The sequence below is a fragment of the Rattus norvegicus genome, chromosome 1 (assembly GCF_021556685.1).
Source record: "Rattus norvegicus strain SHRSP/BbbUtx chromosome 1, alternate assembly SHRSP_T2T, whole genome shotgun sequence".
Taxonomy (NCBI): Eukaryota; Metazoa; Chordata; class Mammalia; order Rodentia; family Muridae; genus Rattus; species Rattus norvegicus.
Genome location: NC_141534.1, coordinates 165,802,501 through 165,823,167, shown reverse-complemented (window position 1 = coordinate 165,823,167; position 20,667 = coordinate 165,802,501). Strand labels below are relative to the sequence as shown.

Below are 20,667 nucleotides of genomic sequence, written 5' to 3'. Positions count from 1 at the left end.
GAAGCTGAGAGGCTGAGGACCTAATGCTCTGTGGATATACTTTACAAATAGCACTGATGCCCTACGTTCAGGTGACTGTAAGGACTTTGGTATGATTTCAGTCTGATAGCCCATTTCATACCTGCGTGCTTTCCAGATCTGGCATTAAAGATATGGATCTGCCTGCGCTAATCTCTGATGTTTCCCAAACCTGTCACATTGACAAAGAGTCCAGATTAAGTATTCACACGAGTTTGGTGAATATTATTCCTTTTTTAAAATGTAGGCCATTCTGTGACTTCCATATAGACTTTAATTTCTGTGCCAAGATGTAACTAAAACAATTAAAAGCTGAGGACTGTGGCTGGAGAGATGGCTCAGTGGTTAAGAGCACTAACTGCTTTTCCAGAGGTCCTGAGTTCAAATCCCTGCAACCACATGGTGGCTCACAACCATCTGTAATGGGATCTGATGCCCTCTTCTGGTGTGTCTGAAGACAGCAGTGTACTCGGATATATAAAATTAAAAAAAAAAAAAAAAACAAAAAACAAAAAACTGAGGACCGGTGCTCACTACAGCATCACATGTTCTAGAGCTCAGGGCTTCCTCTTACTCTGCCCCTACATATTATTTTAAGACTTTACAGAAAGTGAAAATACCTTCTCCTTTTAAATAAGTCATGGCCTATGAGGACATGCACCACACCCGGTCATTCTCTAACACTCACTGTCCCTGGCACCCAACATACATGGCTGCTGAGAGGGATCATTGCCTGCCTGTCAGCCACTTAAATCCACACATGCTTCCCCAATCTACATGACACGGGGAGAGCATGCATTGTGTTTTATAATTCTTAGGAGCACACATTCCAAAGACTGTTTTTTCTTCACTAGTACCGGGGATTGAACATGGAGCCTCACAAGTGCTTTCTGAGCACACCGCCATGAGCTGCAGCCCTAGCGCTCCAAGGACATTTTCATAGTCAAAATGCTCCACCATGCTGCCAACAAAAATTTGGCAATAATATAGTGAAAGTTCATATTTAAAATTCTTAAAAAGACTTTACTGAGATGTAATTGACACGCCTTATAATTCACCCACTTAAAGTATATGTGCAGTAGCTTTGTGTGTTGACGGAGACGCCTGTTCATGTGCACATGGAGGCCAGAAGTCGGTGCTGGGTGTTCTCCATTGCTCTCCCCCTTGGTTTTTTGAGACAGAGTCTCTCACTGGTCCTGAAAGAGCTCACTGTTTCTTTAGGCTGGCTGGTCAATAAGCCCCAAGGATCCCCTGGCTCTGCCTCCCCTAAACACTGAGGTGACAGGCACACACAGTTGTTTATTATTATATTGTTGCTGTGAACATCTTATATAAGTTTTTATTGGCACATATTTTCATTATCCTCAAGTATATATCTAGCGGGAGAATTGCTAAGCCGTATAATTGTGTTTGGTCTTTTCCTCTCCTTCCTTCCTTCCCTCCCTCCTCCCTTCCTTCCTTCCTTCCTTCCTTCCTTCCTTCCTTCCTTCCTTCCTTCCTTCCTTCCTTCCTTCCCCCTGTGCTCAGAATCAAGCCCAGGGACTAATACATGCTAAGTAAGCACCCTACTACTGAGTTATGTCTCCCTACGTTAGATGTTTTGAATAATCATCAGACATTTTTTGATGGCTACACCGTTTTACATTCCTGCCAACACTGCACCAGGTTTCTAATTTCCCTGCATGTCTGCTAACACTTGCTATTTTCTGTTCTTTTTTATTTTTAAACCGGGGGCTTTCTGTGTAGCCTTGGCTGGAATTCACCCTGTAGACCAGGCTGACCTCATATTTTCTGTCTTTTTTAGTATAGCCTTCCCACTAGCTATGGGATGATTTTCACAGTATAATTTGATGAGAGTTTTTCTACTGGCTAGGGTGTCCGGGATCATCTCGGGTCCATACCCATTGTTTGTATATCCTCGTTGGAGAGGTGCCTATGCAGACCTTTGCTGATTTTTTAAGTTGGGTTATTTGTCTTTATTATTGAATTGGAAGAGAACTTGGTATATTTTAGACAAAGGTCCCTTTGAAGATAAATTATTAGGAGGTAGCCATTCAGCTTGTTTATCTAATGACTCTTATTTGGTTGACCGCTGTGAGTGTTGGTGTTGTTCTCCAATTTGACCATTGCGTAAGCTGGACGTCTGCGGACAGAGCCCTTTGTACTCAGTCACAGAGCCATTAGGTGAGCGCGGCATGGAGAGCCTGCCATCTTGCTTTGAGAGCAAGGACTGTGCTTGCTACCTTCTTCCTAGCTGACAGCCACGGACATTTACACAGCCAGGTGGTGGAGGTGCACTCCTTCCACTCTAGCCCTGGGGGGCAGAGGCCTTTCCCTTTTTGTGTGTTTGGGAGCTTAGGTGTAAATGTAGCATCTTGCTCGGCTTAGCATCTGTAACATCCTTCCTCGACCCTCTCACACTGGCCTTACTCTGTGAAGTTGGCTTTTCAAAGCCCCACAGCAGTGACATCCGCTGGGGGAAGCTATGCAAAGAATGCCTCTCAACTGAGAGGATCTAGTGCTTGGTTCAGAGATAGGATTCCTAACTCTATTTTTTTGTGATTGATTGAGCCTTATGAAATGAATTATGAACCATATGAAAAATGAATTTGGTCTGATTTTAGTTGGCATCAAGCTGACCAGCATAACTTAAACATAAGGTATTTGAAGAAATAAACTCCAAAAGAATGATATATCTGAACTCTGGTACTCATTAAAGAAGAACATTTTAAAATTTATAAGCTTGAGTTTCCAATGATAATAAAATTAGTTTCTTATTAATGTAAATTTAGTACATAAACAGCCAAAAATTAGATTAAAATTAACTAATTCAGAGGCAGCAGAGCTGAATGGTTAAGCACTTAGCTGGCATAGTAGTCCACCCTACAATCCCAGCACCCACAAGGCTGAGACAGGAGGATAGAGATTTATAGAGTCTTATAAAGCAGTGCTTTATAAGACCGTGTAGCTTGCGGCTTATAGAATAACAGCTTAGAATTGGTAATTGTCATGCTACTGGCACTCGCCCTGAGCAGTCCGACACAGTGTGCCTGCCTTTTAAAATATGGAGACATGGCTCATGTCTGTATAGATGAGACTGGCCTCAAGCTCCTTCCTGAGCTTCCTGCCTCAGCTCCTGGGCGCTCAGAGCACACAGTTAAGCTAGATACAATTTTAGATAAGTAGTTTTAGGTCGTGCAGTCTGTTGTCCTTTCTGCTGTTTTTCCATTTAGCTGTATTGTGGACGCAGTTTCTGTTGGTAAGTAGAGCTATGGAAAGGTTGTCCTGTAATGTGCATATAACATAGTTCCCTCAACAGCTTCTTTATTGGTAGACATTTAGGTCATTTCCAGTGTTACTTTATTCTTCCACTGAATTATTTGCATATGTGCTAGACTAAATATCTAGGCCAGGCATGGTAACTCAGACCTTAATGCCAACACTCGGGAATCTTAAGGCAGGATGATCTCTCTAAGTTCAAGGCCAGCCTGGGTTATAAGTTCCTGTCTTAAGAAGAGGAGGAGGAAGAGGAAGAAGAGGAGGAGGGGGAAGAAGGAAAGGAAAAGAAAAGAAAGAAGAAAGAAAATAATAAATAATACTTTTTTTTTAAAAAAGGTTATATCCAGGCTATTTGGAGTCCCCAAAATGTTGTTCTGAATTAATACCTATGCCTTGTAAATTACTCGTGGAATCTGCTGACAATTGACTTATGCCAGCCTGTGTTTACCCTCTTCCCCACCAGCAGCCCAGGTGAGCGTCCTCGCTGCCTGCAGTATGGCAGCCTCCTCCAGCAGGAGGCTGAAGCCACTCCCCTCACTTCCTGGAGATGGCTCTAGGATTCTCCTTAAAAACCTTGAGCAGTATGTTTTCTATTCACTATAATAGGCTATATAATATTTTTAACTCGTGAGCAATTAAGTCAGGCTGTTTGGGACTAAATCTAAAATTTGATGTGAAGGAGGCTGAGGCAAGAGAGTTGTGAACTTGAGGCTAGCCTGGGCTACATAATGACTGACAGTTACCTCGGGAAAAAAAATGGTATACACTAAAGCAAAAGCTACAAAATGCCTCGTTCTACTTATGGAAATGAAAACATGAGTGGAGATAGGCACTGGAGGGATCAAGCAGGCAGATTAGACTCTGCGAGTTACACTCAGCATAGAAGTCAGAAATAACTGGCTTGAGTACACCGTGATACATGTATGAGTATATGCAAAATTGGCTTTAATTTCTTTAAATTAAAACTGAGGCCTACTGACTTTTTTTTTTTTTGACATTCTTAAATTGGTAGAAATGCTTGTTAGTGACAGGGAACTGGGGTACAGGGTTCCTTCTGCAGGGCTCACCACTGTGTGATTTCTAGCATCAGGGGACAGGTGTGCCAAGACATGCAGAAGTCCACCCACTTCAAAGAGCTTCCCTTTGCTCCCTAGGATTCATTAATTCATAACAGAATTGAAAAGATAAATGTATTTTTTTTCTGCCTTCTGAAGTATAGCACTATACCCTGGGCCGGCTTGACTTGGCAATATATGTGGCCAGGAACACAAATGTCACTCACTGGTCAATGTTGTGACTTTGACTGGCCCTCATATCAGCAAATTCTCTCCAAGCCTTGAGTCCCATGTTTTTATGTGACAGGGCTTATAGCCTCCAGTGTGCCATGGAGTGGTTTTGGCTTTAGGACTAAATCTAAAATTTGATTTTAAAACTAAAGTTCTCTATCTTTGTCCCACTGTGTTCAATTTTACAAGTGACAGTCCTCTCTTGTTGCCAGGGTGCCCTGCAAGGCAGCCTAGGGCCTCAAGCCCTCAAGGTGACACAAATGAGTCTCAGTGTCTCTGAAATAAATGTTCTTCATTCCCTCTGTGAGTGCTGTTTTGCTCCCTGATTTTGGAGCACATACACAATTTAGCATGCATGCACGCGTGCGTGTACACGTACACACACACACACACACACACAGGAGCATACACATATACAGACACAAAATAAAAATAGGTAACTCTTTAATTTTTTAAATGTATATGGATATTTTGCCTGCATGTTTACCCGTACAACACAAGCATACAGTGAGTGCCAGAAGAGAGTGTCAGATCCCCTGCAATTGGAGTTACAGACAGTTGTGAGACGCCATGTCGTTGCTGGGAATTGAACCAATATTGTTGGGCTAAACAACCACTGTTCTTAACTGCTAAGACATCTCTCCATGATGGTATAGGAAAATGATCATTTAGAAACATAATCTAGGTGGCTGAAAAATGTAGCTTACCGCTCATGAAGCGTTGATGTCATTGCTAGCACAGAGTAAGCTGGCACGCTCTAGCAAGTCTGTAATCCCGAGGTGGAGCCAGGAGAATCAGAAGTTCAGGTAACTTCTTGGCTAACATAGTAAGTTTGAGTCCCACCTGGAATACATGAAACCCTGTCTCAAAAAGAATAATAATAATTTGGCTCTGTCCAGGGAAGTTGAACATCTGTACATGTGAGTGTTTATAGTAGCAATAGTCATTTAAGCCAAAGACTAAAGACAGACTGAAATCTATCAGTAATGTGTCCATCACTAATCGTGGCATGTTTGCGTATGGTATACTGTGCCACCACAAAACCACGCAGTGACGAGGACGTTGACTGCCCAGTGGCAAAGCACACAGGATGGTGCTAAGATTGCTGCAGTGTTCAGTTCAGATCCAGACGGATCAGCAGTGCTGTTTAGGAATGAGGCTGGATTACCAGAGGGGAAGGGAAAGAGTTAACACAAAAAGGGGTTCCTGGGACCCTTTGGGACCCAGTGACTTCTTCCTGTAGACTGAGTCGTGCTGCACAGTGTTTACCTTATCTTGATCCTTTAAACTGTATGTCGTATGTTATATGCTTGTCTGTGTACAGCAATGTAAGGGTGTGTGCAGCACTGTGTCGGCTGAATACTTGTCTGGTCTGAGGATGCCATGGGCCATGGTAAAGGCATGGTTTTATTATCATGTACCCCAGAGGAAAAATAATTCAGAAGTAGAGCACTTCATTATCTTAGCATTACAAACAAGTATGTCTGCTTTCATTGGTTGCAATAGCATATTTGTAGGCAGAGTAGGCTTTATATGTGTATTCTATAGACCTAATTGCCTGTGGTACTTATGTGTATTAGTGTGGAAGCAGGCCTGGACTAATTTTTGGTGGAAAAGAAATTTTAAAGTGACTGAAGCAAATCTGTGTGGTGTATTTCTGGTGTTCTATACTATGGAGGGGTATGCTGGCCACGGCATCTGGGAACATCTGAGAGTATGTGATAGAGCAGGCTGTCCACAGATGAGCAGACTGGGTTTTAGACAGATGTCTTTCCAGCATTCCGACAAATGTGTGGGATTTCCCAAAATCCTGGTGGTAAATGAGTCTGTGGGCATTTGCTCCTCACAGGTCAATCCCCGTGCTCAGCACTGAAATCAAAGCTAATTACAAGAGAGTGGGAGAGCCTGCCTCTGTGCCAGTCACATACTAATTGCGGTGGTCACTCTATCCAAAGACGGCTGAACTCTGACCGCTAAGCTAACCACAAGAAGGAAATTACTTTGTATAGCTAAGCCAAAAAAATTTTTTTTTGGATTTCATATGTAATGTCACTTAGGATTCTTCTAGAAGGCTTGTGAAGCCTTGCTTTCTTTTAATATGCCCTCATAATGACAAGGTCCCCTGAGAATGAAATCATCCAAGCGGAATGTGCCTGTGTCTTAACTCTGATAAACATCACTTCATGGTATTTTGGAGATTAAAAGAGACTAAAACATGTAAATGTTGCTTTCAGATTATTCCATCCAAGGAAGCCCATGTCCCAGCAGTCAGAATAGCTTAGTCCCAGCCAGGGCTGGGCCATGGGCATCCCACATTGGCAGGACTGCCTTAGGTCACTGCTCTGTCTTGTGTGTTGACTTGGAGCTTGTGATGTTCTGGAATGTAATTGCTTTGTCTCTGAGGCACATTTATGTGTCCCTCTGCCCCTTGCCCTAATTCATCATCTGCTTTATAGTAATTCCACTCAGACAAGACCGCCAGGCCCCACTGGAGGATGTGAGGTGCTGTGAGTGGATGCATGTTCTAATCAGTGACATTAGTTTATATCTCCTTATTAAGATGCCCATTACATCCATACCAGAAGAGATAACACGCACACTAATGCACTTTCCGTCATCCATTGGGGCTTTGTTATTTATTTCCATAAAGGCGGCAGTAATAACCAAGTATAAGAGGCTAAGAGGACATAGGCTTTTAGTCACGGTCTAAGACATTTAGTGAGATGTTACTGTGAGCAGCAGAGACATCATTGTTATGTTGTCGTTTTGATCCTTTACCCCTTCCTAAAGCACAGCCATTATGATACACCTCATTTTATTTATCTTAAAAGTTAATTCATATCTTTTGTATAATTGTTTTACAAACAAAATGTATTGTCCTAGTTTCTCTATACTTTGTATCTTGCTTTTCTGATTTTAAACTGAAGCATAGAATATACACTGAGGTTTGTGTACTTGGACATCGAAGCCAGAAAGCACTCATTGAATGTACTAGTCTAGGTTCTGGGTATTGGCAGAGTGATACAAAAGTTTCTTCTTAGGAAAAACAGTGCAGAGGCTGCAGGGATGGCTCAGTGGTTAAGAGCACTTGTTCTTGCAGAGGACCCAGTTTCAGGTCCCAGCACCCACATGACAGCTCACAGCCATCTGTAAGTCCAGTTCCAAGAGATCCAACAGCTTCTTCTGGCCTCTGTGAATACCATGTATGTGTGTATTGCATAGACATCCATGCAGGCAAACACTTATATACATAAAATAAAAAGTAATAAATTATTTTTTAAAAAAGAAAACGAGAGAAGAAAATAGTCTAGAGGCTAGGGAGTCTGGTTCCGGATGCTCACCGCTCTCAAAGAGGACTTGAGTTTGGTTTCTGGCACCCACATCAGTGAGGCTCATGAATGCCTGTTAACTCCAGCCCCAGGGGATCCATGTACGATTACATTTTCCCTACTGCATCAGTTTTACCACAGTAGCTGTTCAGGCAATGTCTTTGGGTTTTATTATCATCTCCTTTTGAGCCTCTTGACTCCATTGTGACTCGTTTGAGGAACCCATCAGGGACTGCATTCTGTGCCATGCACACCTGTCTATTTCACTTTTGACTTTGCTTTGCAGAGCTATGCACACAGCTCTTCATACAGGAAGCCACAGCTCTGCAAACCTGCTAGCTCGTGCCCTTCTCTCTCCCTTCCAGCACATTACACATTCCCTCAGGCTTTGAATCCCTGTCCCTGCATGTTATCCCAGGTGCAGGAGAATTGGGCCGTGTGCAGAGAGCCTTTTGAATTTGCACTTTGTATCAGGATTCCCTACTGTGAAGTGCTGCACAGGCTCACTGTAGGGCAACTGCCCGTTGCTGTTCTCTTGCTAAGTCATTCCACAAGTCAATACTAGCATTCACTTTCACTGACTGTATCAAGTCACATCAGATTCCAGGAGTGGAGTACACATCAAAACAGCTTATTGGAGCAGAGTGTTAAAGGTGGGAAAGTCTAATGGATGTCGGATGTCTACAGAGGAGATCAGGAAAGCTGAGGGCAAGTTAGGAAGAATTTGGGCCTTGATCAACCCTGAGAAAGATCCATCCAAATTCACAGAAGCCCTCAAGTTCAGCTGCCCGTGGAGGACGTCGTCCATGTAGCACAGGCCTTATTGAGCATCTCTGCCAAGCAATCATTGGCTGAGGCACTGGAGCGCCGTCCAGATCCCGAGCGTTAGCTGGACCATCAGCCAATTGCACACTCTGCAATAGGTGTGAGGGATGTACAGCATGGCTCCCATGCTCATGCTCGCCTGTACACAGCACAGAAGCCCTCTGAACCTCAGTTCAGAACAGTAATACAACCAACACAGGGTCGTTGTATATACAAAATAGGGTATATATCAATGAGGTATTAAATGAAGTATATAAATGTAAATCATTAGAACATAGTCATAATAAATATTAGTTCCATCTGTACCCACTTTCCACTAGCCTGTGGTTACTGTTAGCTAGCCAAGAGCCTGCCTTTCTCACTACACAGCATCGAGGCAAGAGTGGTTCTGAGGCGGCCAGTGTGATCTGCAGGGCAGTGTGTGTCTGCAGTCTGATTAGGAACTTACTCCAGATGTAAATCGGCGTGTCAGCAGACGCTGCTCAGCTCAGGAGCTGCTCTTTCTCCCCATGACGATGTTTTCAGTGAAGGAGGCGTTCGCTTGTTGATGCTTCATCACAAGCCCCTTGTTTGCTGTCAGTGGTACTTCGAGAGTGAGTGCTGGTCCAGCTTAGGTAATTACACAAAAGCAGAACCAGATCATAACATTTTTCAAAAACAAGCTTTTCTTTTTCACGGTCTGTGGGGTTCCTGACTGGTGTTCTGCCTGCCTGCCTGCCTGCAGGTTGAAACCCTCCATTCAGTGCATCAGCCAGTCATGTCACTGGTGAGGAAACTGGTGCCCTTGTCATCCTTCAGCACCAGGGCCTGATCCTCTCAGTCAGCATTCTGTCACGGTCTTCAAGCCCATTTCTGGGTCTATTCACTTTGCAACCCATTTCTCAGCACTTGATGAGCTCTTGCTACATGTCAGAGACCATGCCTGGCAATGGCCTTGCGCCCTTCAGTTCTGCCCAGCCACATCCACTCTGCATGGGTGTTCCAGCCTGGCTTAAGTAATGCAGAAGCAACATCTCGCCTGGTTATGGATTTGTGAAGAGATCGTGACCTCTTACTGCTACTGTCTAAGATAGGTTGAATTATGAGTGCCCTCCTTAGATCTACAAGCCTACATGCTTTTAGCTCTTTTCACTACATATTCCATAAATACTGATATCACATCCATAACAGTACCCCTGCCCCACAATGGGTTTTGGAATTTCCCATGGTTCTTCACTTCTGTGACTTTCTTCCCTGGAATGGCCTTGGGCAGGGAGCCGTGAATACAGGAAGCTGCTCAGGGCCGTCCCTGTGCAGGGATTTGAGGTACTGGCTATATTTTGTTTTTAATTGTCAGCATCCTTTCCTGTTTGAAATAAATTCAGTGGAGATTTGCTATGTTTTTTCTGTGTGTTCCCAGATCTATGCTAGCTTGTTAACATGATGTAGTAGACCAGGAATATCCAGTTTTGCTTTCATACTCTTAAAAACTAAAGTGCATGTTTCATAAAATTAAAGGGTCCCAAGAGCCAGTTAATATAAAACAATATTTTACCAAGGTCAGAAGTGATTTAAATATGAAAGATCATATTTTATCATAACCAGAACAGGCTTAACCAAATCTAGACAGACAAATTACTAGTTTAGAAATGATCTGAACTTACCAACCCCCACCCCCAGGAAAACAAAAAGAAGAGAAGCAGAAACCCACAAGCCTTGGAATATGGCACCAGGCATGGTCTCAGGGATCCCCGGGCTGTGGCTCTGCAGCGTGATGGGAAAGGTTTTGTTTTCATTGTCACGCTGCGTGCTCTGTCATCTGAGTCCTCAGCATCAATGTTTATAGCAAGAACCTGCATCCCAGAGGGGCGGCCCAGTTTCTCATACCTTTTCATTGATGTAATTTGACTTGTTTTGGTTCCTTTCCTAGGGTCTAACATTTTTGTGAAGCCCTAACATATAAATTATTGGCTTGCATATCCCACGGCATCGGCTTCACTCGACGATGTGCTGTCTCTGCAGTTCCTTCATTTTCATGTGAGAGATTTATTTCTCCTCAGTGGGTCCTAACGTTTCTCCTTGTGCACACACTCTCTCACATACCCTCTGGCACGTATGCTTGTGACTGTGCCTGGTACACAGGAGTACCAGTGAGAAAGTCAAACATATTCTTGGCAAATTCCTCTGTAAGCTTCCTGGGAAATTTTCAGCTGACAGGGTTGGTTCTAAGACTGATGTGCTCACTCAGTAATGTGGTTTTTAAAAAAAAAAAAAAAAAAAAAAAAGTCTGTTTTTGCTTTTTCTCCTTAGGGATTCTGTCTTATCAGGACCTTGCCTGCTTCATGTCCTCTGTGAAAGCTCGTAGACTCTTGCTAACCAATTGGTATTGCAAAAACCAATGTAAGCAAAGAAGGTCCTGTCATGGATAATAGACACGAAGCCTGAGTGTCAGACGTGGTCCTTCAGCCCTGTGGCCCCGGTACCAGGCAGGATTACCCCACATTACAGACGAACTCCTTAAACCTCAGGAAAATGAAATAACTTGCCAGGCTGTGCAGTTAAATGAGGCCCAGGATCCTTTCTCCAAAGATCTTTCTGTGTGTTATTTGATTTGGTCCTGAAGATTGACAGGGGTAATCTTCTGCTTTCACACTTCAGAGTGAGTAGATATGGTGGCATCTTTGCCTACTACAGTAGGCATGTTTCAGTCCTGGGCTATCCTCCAAATGAAATGGAACTTGACATTTGTCACCCCACGGCAGTGCCACTGTGGCTGTCCACCTGATGTTTTGTTTGTTGGTTTAGTTTGGTTTTTGTAAGAGATGCTTTTGTAAGAGGTCTTGGTAAGAGATGCTAGGTAGATTTCCAACTCAGATATTTTCCTGGGATACTAAGTGCCTTTTTATAAGGAGAAAAGGCAACCAGCAGCCTTGCAAATCTGTTCACATTTGTTCCTTGCTTAAAGCTAAGGGCCAGAGCTGGGTGGAATGGTACACACCTTTAATCCCAGCACTTGGGAGACAGAGCAAGCTCCAGGACTACACAGAGGAACCCTGTCTTAAGAGAGGGAGAGAGAACCATAGGTCAGTGTAAACTTCTCCCTAACCTTGTTGAAAACCCATCAGTCAATCAAATACATTAATATTCTTATATTTCTACTGTTGTTTTATATGTACCTCTTGCTAAACTAGTAACTTCCTTATGGCCTGAGTCTGAGTTATCCATGAACCTGGCACAGTACATAGCATGTACTAGGGAGTCAGGAAGTGTATTCTTGGAAAATGACTACACCAGTACCTTTCTTACCAGGACTAAACACTAAAAACTCAACCTGAGAGGAGTAGCCGCCAAGAGAGGGGTGGCCTGCCTCTGTCTGATGAGAGCTTCTTACAGCTGTTCCTGGCTTGGCGTGTGTCTAGGAAGATAATACAGGACTTTCAGAAGTGGAGTGAGAGCAAGTGAGCATTATACAATAATTACAGATGGGGTTTTCAATTGTGAGGTTCACTATAGAGTAAGTTAGCTGGCTCTTTAAAGAACAGCTAATGTCTTTCTGTATAGATCTTTGTTCTTAACTTGTCAGGAATCCTCCTGTCATGAGGTTGATTGTATGGTAGAAGCAGAGTGGGAGAGAAGCTGGAGTCTGAGCACGTGATGTGCTGTGCAAGTCTCTCAAGGTCTTGGTGCTACTGCTGGACCTTTGTCTACAGATGTGCCTTATGGTCCTGCTCCATGGAAGAAAACGCTAGTGCTCATGTCAGGGCAGGAGAATGAGCGCACTTCTGGGGACATAACTATGGTTTTCAGCCAGTCTTCTGTTGTTAGTCCGATTGGACTGCCATTCTAAGAAGTACTGGGAAACAGGGAAAGGGTTCAGTGGGACCATGAGACCCAGAGTTTGGGTGCCCAGAATCCAAAAACAAAAAACAAAAAAACAAAAAAAACAGGCACAACAACATGAGTCTGTAAGCTGGTGTGTGGAGAGGAGGCAGAGGCAGAGGCAGAGGCAGAGGCAGAGGCAGAGGCAGAGGCAGAGGCAGAGGCAGAGGCAGAGGCAGAGGCAGAGGCAGAGGCAGAGGCAGAGGCAGATCCCTGGGCCAGCCTGCTCAGTAGCTCCAGGTTCAGTGAGAGACCCTGTCTCAAAAACAACAAGTAAAATGGAGAGTGACTAAGGAAGACAATCATCATCGACCTCTGGCTTCTGCTTATACATATGTATACACATGCATGACCATGTACACACACACACACACACACACACACACACACACACACATACACACACACACACATACATACATACACACATACACACACACATACACACACACACACACATACATACACACATACACACACACACACACACACACACACACACACACACACACAGGTTTCCACAAAGTACCTAGAGCCACCAACTCCTGGGGATTCTTGAGGGGTAGCTCAGATTGCCTCTCAGCTTGGTTTCAGATCCAGTGTTTTCAAGTCTGCTAAGTCAGTTACTGCTTGCAACATTTAGGTACTATTCTATCTCTTCTATCTGACTTTGTTATTTGCATTTAATAGTGTCCACATGACTCCATATTTGTACATATAACTTCCTCTTGGCAACTCTGCTAGTGGTGGTATAAGTGGCTCTTGTCAGATCAACTACCTGCAGATTAAACAATAAAAGTTAGGAATGAAAGTATAACAAAGGCACCAACAAAAGGCAGCAGAGAATAACCAGAAGTGGGCAGCTACTAGAGAGTATCTCCTTGAATGGGACATGGTGAGGGTCTTATTTAACAGGTTTTAGCCTGGGTACAAGCCCCTGTCTATAGTTGGTGGGCCACTGAAACTCTCCTGGATATTTCTGTTCTCTCAATCTTTATCTCAGAGAACAGATCTCTGGAGAGCACAGCCAGGGAAGTGAAGGGAGACATAGATAAGGAGAGAACTAGGAAAAGAGCCTCAGGTGCTAGGTAAGCTTCTGCCCAAATCCCTAACTGACTCACGAACACTATCCAGACCTGGAGAAGTCCCGTGCCCCCACCAGCACTTGAAGTTTGAGGTTAGCCAAGTTAATGGTCTGCTAAACAAAACTAAGGAGCCAGTGATTTCAAATTGTCTAGGATGTAACCCAAAAACAGGCAATTGTGAAGCATTCTCAAGAAAAAGCATTGAAGAACACCCCGGAGGTGTCCCAGGACTTGGAATTAGTAAACATGAATTTTGAAATGGCTCCTACACGTATGGTAAAGGATGTAAAAGAACAAACACTCCTTCTCTGGCTTGTGGATTTGGTTTGGTTTGGTCTTGGGGGTTTTGGTTTCTTCTTTTTCTTTTCCTTTTTTTTTTTTTAAATAGAAACCTTTACCCGGGCTGTTCTCAAGCTCGCCACAATCCCCTTGCCTCATCTTCCCAAGTGCTAAACTACAGGTGTAGGCTCAACAGAGCATCTATTTTAAAGAGGGCAAATTGAATTGGTCCTCCTTATGCATGGGTTCCACACTGACTGATTCAGAGATGCAGGTCAGAGGCATCTGCACTGAGCATGGCCTTTCCCCTCTACATCTGTTCACATAGTGTTCACATCGCCTTGGGTACTATAAGTCATAAGCAGTGGCTTAAATGCAGTGTCTATGGAAATGCACATAGGTTCTGTGCAGAGAATATGCTGCTTTGTAAAGGACGCTTGAGTACATCCAGCTTTGTTGGGGCAGAAAATCCTGGAACCAGTCCTTCACAGATAGGGAATAAGTGGCTAGGAAATGTCAGCAGAAACAGGAAACTATAAAGGAAAAAATACAGAAGACAGGAACACTGAGGGGGAAGCTTCTGTTGTTGTTGTTGTTGTTGTTGTTGTTGTTGTTTGAGACTGTTTCTCTATGTAGCCCTGGCTGTCCTTTGTAGCCCTCTGTAGACCAGGCTGACCTCAAACTTCGCCTGCTTCTTCCTCCCTGGTGCTGGGATTAAAGGCGTACAGCAACAACAACAAATTTGAAAATAGAAATCAAGCCTCTAGATAGGTTTAACGGTAAAATGGGAATTGCAAAGTCTTAAAAAAAATTTAAAAAACTGAAACTTAGGTTATTAGAGCCCCAGGGCTTGTGGGACAAGTGCTAAAAGGGCTGCCCTCTCTAGCTACAAGGAAGGGAGGTAAGAAACCCAATACAGTACAGGGGCTTGTGGAACATTGTGTATAACTAGAAAAAGAAAGACAGAATGTGCAGAAGAAACAAGTTACAGATAAGTGGTCAGAGCTGGCTGTGGTAGCAGAGAAACCCCAGCTACTCAGGGTCTGGGGCAGGAAGACCTTAAGTTCAAAGCCAGCCCTGGGACAAAGGAAGTTCCAGGCCAAACTAGGCAGCTTAGTGAGGCAGCTAAAATGGTAAAAGGTTCTGGGTTCAATTCTTAGTGCTACTCAACAGAAAGTGTGTGAGTATGAGTGTGTGTGTGTGTGCGTGTGTGTGTGTGTGTGTAATATATAATATACATAATACAGACTCAAACTCAGCAAATCCAGAGCGAAAATAACACAATCTATGCAGAAGAAAAGAGGCCGCAGCAGACATCTTCGGCGGTCATGTTAACCTGGCAGTCTCCCAAAAGCTCTGAAGTGGAGAGAAAAATCATATTTCAAAGTTACAAAAAATTACAGTGAATTTTTAAATTTTTTTCCTCTTTGTTTTAACCAAATTACCAAATTCGGCCTTACTTTATTGTGCTCAGCAGCAGAAAGAGATCCAAGCTAGTGAGTGACCATCCCGAGTCACTGGCCTACTCTCCCTGCCAGCCCTGTGTGAATCTGTACCACAGAGATCCCTAGCAGCAGTCTTTGCACTTCCTCGTAACAGGAAGCTGAGCAAAGTCGTCTTCATGGGCCAGATTTAGTCCCTCTGTGATGTTCAGCATAGTTCCCGTGAGTGACATTTTACTTTCACAGCAGAAGTAGGTAAGCCAGAGTCTGAATGTCCTCTTGGCTATTTATTAGACACTGTATACCTTTCCAACCTTCAGTACTGTCATCCCAAAGCAAGTGGAAGAAAGCCTTGATGCTTTCATGAGCTGTAGATTAGATGCAGTATAAAGGACATCGCAGAACACTTGGCTTGTGGAAAGCTGGTAGTTAATCATGTGAGTCGCCCCCACTGGTTCAGTCAGGAAAACCATCTCCATGTAAGGTTCGAACTGCTGTCTCAGCCAGTGTCTTAGCTTGAGCTGTCTTGAGCAAAGCATCACAGCTGAGTAGTTAAACCAGCAGCCTGTTTCCCAGGATGTGGTAGCTGGGTATCAGGTGAGGGCCCTTCTAGTTTGCAGGACCCTCTCTTTGTGTTGTCTCTCCTCCTTCTTCCACTGATCAACACTCACGACCTAATTCATCCTCAAGCCGCAGCTCCACACACCATCCCATTGTAGAGCAGGGTCCCATGAGGACATTCAGCCCGTAGCAGCCAGGGATAGAAGGGCCTGGGATCATCTTTGAGGCTGAAGGAATAGCATGCCATGGGTATACTGTGAAGAGTCAAAGGTGGAGGCTTATTCCAGGACTGACAGTGTTGCCTGGTGCCTGGTGTAGCCCTCAGGAAGGGACATGAAGGAGTGAGGCTAGGCGAGTGCTAGATGTTTCCACAGACAAAACAGAGTCCCTGGGGAATCAAGGACCCCATCTTGTTGATCTTTATTTCATCATGACTTCATAAATGCTTACCTGATACAGAGTAAAACTGAAATGGAAGTTATTGATAAGCTCTGAAGTTTATGTTAAATCTGTCATTATTCCACTTAATTTAAAACATAAGTAAAGAATATGTCCAAGGGAAGGAGATAGCCATCTTCATATTTGCAAGGTTGTCCAAGAGGAGTGAAATTAAACCTGGATGAGGCTCTGGATTAACATTTAGAAATCAGAAAGGGAAAATGTTTAGCTCACCACAGAACTAATATTTTTAGCAGGTAAAATGACTGGCAATGGGCTGGGACGCCTGGGATGAATTAAGTCTCTGAGTTACTCGCTGAGTCCCTCGCTGTGTGCATGCTACAGCTAGAAGACTATAGTCAAAGCCATAGGAAATAAGTCTGTGGAGCCATAAAACCAAAGAGCCAATGAGGGGAAGGCTCTCCCTGCAAGGGAGCTGAGCCTCACCAGGCCCGTCATTGCCATGGAACCACACCAGGCTCTGCCCGTGAAAGACTGCTCTACAGGCTTATTTCAAGGCAGGCCTTCAGAGTCATTGCAGGCTTCCAAGGGCCTCTCCTGTCCTGTTGAGAACACTGGAACTGTCACCATCTGAATGAAGTCTCAGCAGCTGTCCTCAAGGGCATCAGAACGGAGCCTACAATACCTCCAGGCAGGGCAGGCCAGTCTCTCCTCTCTCTCTCTCTCTCTCTCTCTCTCTCTCTCTCTCTCTCTCTCTCTCACACACACACACACACACACACACACACACACACACACACACACACACACACACACACAGAGGCAGCCATAGAACTGTCCCTCTTTTCTGAATGAAAATCTGTAGCCTCCTTCCTGGGAGAATTGATTCCTGGCAGTCCACAAGAGCAAAAAAGTGGTGAAGAGAAAGCAGGATGTGGGGATTTTTTTTTTCCGGAGCTAGGGACCGAACCCAGGGCCTTGTGCTTGCTAGGCAAGCGCTCTACCACTGAGCTAAATCCCCAACCCCAGATGTAGGGATTTTTGTCCATGTCTCTACCCCATTCCTTTTCCCTCCTTGTATACAATTCACCATCCTTTGAGGCTGTTTCTTTGTCCCACCTTGCAGTGTGGTGTCACTGTCATCTGACTCCTTCTTCAGAACCTCATGATTCGGAGCCCTGTTTAGGTCTGCTGTTCTCTAGCAGCCTGCATGGCTCTGCTCCTGTTCTCCACACCAGAGCCTTGCGCTTCCTGGCTTCTCTCTTACTTCTGGCCCTCAACATTTGCAAGCCCAAAGCACTAGTCCATCTCCTACCAAACTCCAGACTGCAGTGCTTAGCCCAGGCAGTCTGTCAGTCCTTCCCAAATCTTCCTGTCCCCTGAGATTTAGTTAGAAGTCAGGTCACTTCTCTGTGCTTAATACTCTCCTCCTTTGGGATGTTTGTAATACTCTGTGTTTCCTTTATATTACCATTACTTTCCAAGCAGGAGCTACCTTTCTTTGTGTGTCTTTGTAACAGAGCCATGGCCTAGGACATAAAGGTGTTCAATATCTGCTGGCTGAATGGAGGCAGTTCTAGCTGCCTCTCCTCTCCGCACCTCCACAAGACAGAAGATAGAAGAGGAAGGACAGACAAGTGTCTCTAGCAAAGCTGGGTGTGTGGGTCGTTCAAATTCCCTTTGGTGCATGTTCAGTCAGCCTGTGCTGGGTTCCAAGTGTCAGCCTGTCTTATCTCCTGCAGAGGCTCCTCCTACCCGACTACTGCCACCATCCTTTGGTTTTCTGTCTGTTTTCTAATGCCCTCACCTCAGGCGACCCCATAAGTGAGTCTTGTCTTTTTAAACTTTCCTTATCTGGTTAAGACTCCCAAATAGGAACAGAAGAGAGTCTTGTATAAGAGAAGTTAGACAGTCCATGATTAACGAGTGAGGCAGTATGGTACAGTATAGCATAGTAGAGTTAGTATTAGTAGCTTGTGTTGAGGGCCACAGTCATACTCCTAGGACTCTGTTGAGGGAGGGGAAGAGGATTAACACTTGGGAGGCACTTGCCACTCAGCATACAGTGCTATGTGTGTGCACAGTACCCAAGCCCATGGTGACTATGCAGTCAGCCATGCTGTGTGTGTGCTGTAGGAGAGGAAGCAGAGGCTAGGGAAGGGAAGGGAGAAGGCCGTGTGCAGGGTCACACAGGTAGTAAGCAGCAAGGCAAAAGCAAACCTAGAATAGAATTCCAACTCCAAGGCTCTTTAGCCATTTCAGGTGAACAGGATTATTTTATTTTATTTTATTTTATTTTATTTTATTTTATTTTATTTTATTTTATTTTATTTTACTTTGCTTTTTAAGAAAAAGTCTTAGTGTGTAGTTCAGGTCTATCTCAACCTGACAGTCCTGCCTCAGCCTCCTAAGTGCTGGGATTAGAGCCACAGGCCACATGGATTGGCTTCTAATTATGTTATTGTTGAGTCAGAAATTTGGGGAGTTAACTAGGAAATTAATGTCAGAATGGTAATTTGAAGGTAGAAGATCACATTATGTAATAATCTTGGCATGGTCCTTGGAACCACTGATAGATATAACTAGCGTCTATGTATCAAAGCTCTCCAAAAATTAATAGTACCAGAGGGTGATATTAAAAGATAGATTAAGCTCTCACCTGCCAACCCATTTCTGTGAAATTCTAGCACAACCAAGGAAAATTTGTGATTTTTTTTTTCACACCCTCTCGTCAGGTTATCTAGGACTGTTCCTGCCTGCTTAGGTGATGAGCACATGACATAAACCTTATTTATCAAGAAAAAATTACACTCCTGCCTTTTTTATATGAAAATAAGCAAAAATCGTTCCTTGCCCAGTCTGCTGCCTAGATGGGCAGCTCACCCTCCTCGCGCTCGCCTCGCCTCCCAGCTCCCCTCGGCGTCCACGGCAGACCCATCCTCTTTCCTGTGGTTTGCTGCTCGGTTTTGTCAATCAGGCAATGGCTTAGTCTACACCTCACAAAAGGTTTTCCTCCAGGGATCTCGTCACAGCCGGGAGAAGGGAACACACATCTCACCCCAGTACTTCACAAGTCAGGTTCTGCGCTTGTATGTGTACATGCGTGTGTGCAGGTGTGTGTCAGAGGACACATTGAGGGGTTGGTTTTCTCCTGCCATCATGTGGTGATTGAATGGGTTCATGTTATAAAATGCTTAGAGTGAGCCTGTAAATGTCATGGAAGTGTTTTTGTGTCTTCCTGGCCAAGAGCAGGGTGTGGGTCTCCACTTCCTGTGGTCTTCAATGAGATAGTAAAGTTCCCTCAATATAAAGCTTGCCTTCCTGATTGTTTACCTCTAGATATTTTATCTTTGTTTAAAGTGACTTAAAATGATGCCTCATCATAGTCTAACCCGTGCTTGGTTTGTTTAGTAGTAGTAATAGTAGTAGTAATTGTTGTTGTTGTTGTTGTTGTGTGTTGAGCTTTCTTATTGTTTTCCAGTGAGTTTTCATTTTTCATTTGATTCATTTAGATTTTTAGATTCAATTAATGTATCTATGAAAAAAAAGTTATTACTTTGCCTGTCTTCTAGTTTTAATTTCTCTTACTTTTTTCCACTTACCTAATAAATCCGTCCTGCTTAATGAACTGACTATAGCATCATCACTATTTTATTTACATTGACTTTTTCTTGTTTTCTTTGTTTTGTTTGGTTTTAACAGTCTCGTATAATCAACAGGCTGACCTCAAATTCACTGTGTAGATGAGGATGACATTGAATTCTGATCCTCCTGCCTCTACATCCCATTGTTGTGATAGTTGAACTGTGTGACTCTTATGCTCAGAAATGTTAAGAGTGTGCATGTTGGTCCCCCCACCGCACTCCCAGGATGATGACCGGGTTCTGTCCTGTGCGGTCACCAACAGATGCTGAGATTTACTTTTTACCCTAACGAAAGATGGAGATTTTAGAGAACCGCGGTCAACGAAGGGCAACCACCCTGACACCTCAAGTGAGGTGAAGGTGACTGCTGCTTCTAGCCTTTCCCCTTGGCAATCCACCAGAGAGTGTGACCACAACGCAGTGGGCTTCCCTGGGACCATCCATATGGTTGCTAGTGCATGGCAGAGGCATAGAAAAGCGTCTTGGATAGAGTTCTCACAGATGTCCTCCCAAATCTGAAGGCTATCTGTCAGCAACTGCTCAGGCCTGGCCTCGTGACTGTAAAGGACAGCTGTAATCTTGCCTGCCTGTATTGCTTTTCTTTTGCTTCATATCAAATGTTCATAAGCTTAGCAGCATAAGTGTTCCCGTTTGTTTCCTCA

At 44.0% G+C, this 20,667-nt stretch overlaps 1 protein-coding gene across 4 annotated transcripts in view; it reads left to right on the top strand.

Annotated features, from left to right (window-relative positions):
- The window catches only part of Uvrag (UV radiation resistance associated), a 256,155-nt gene that overhangs the window by 204,626 nt on the left and 30,862 nt on the right, over nt 1-20,667 (top strand).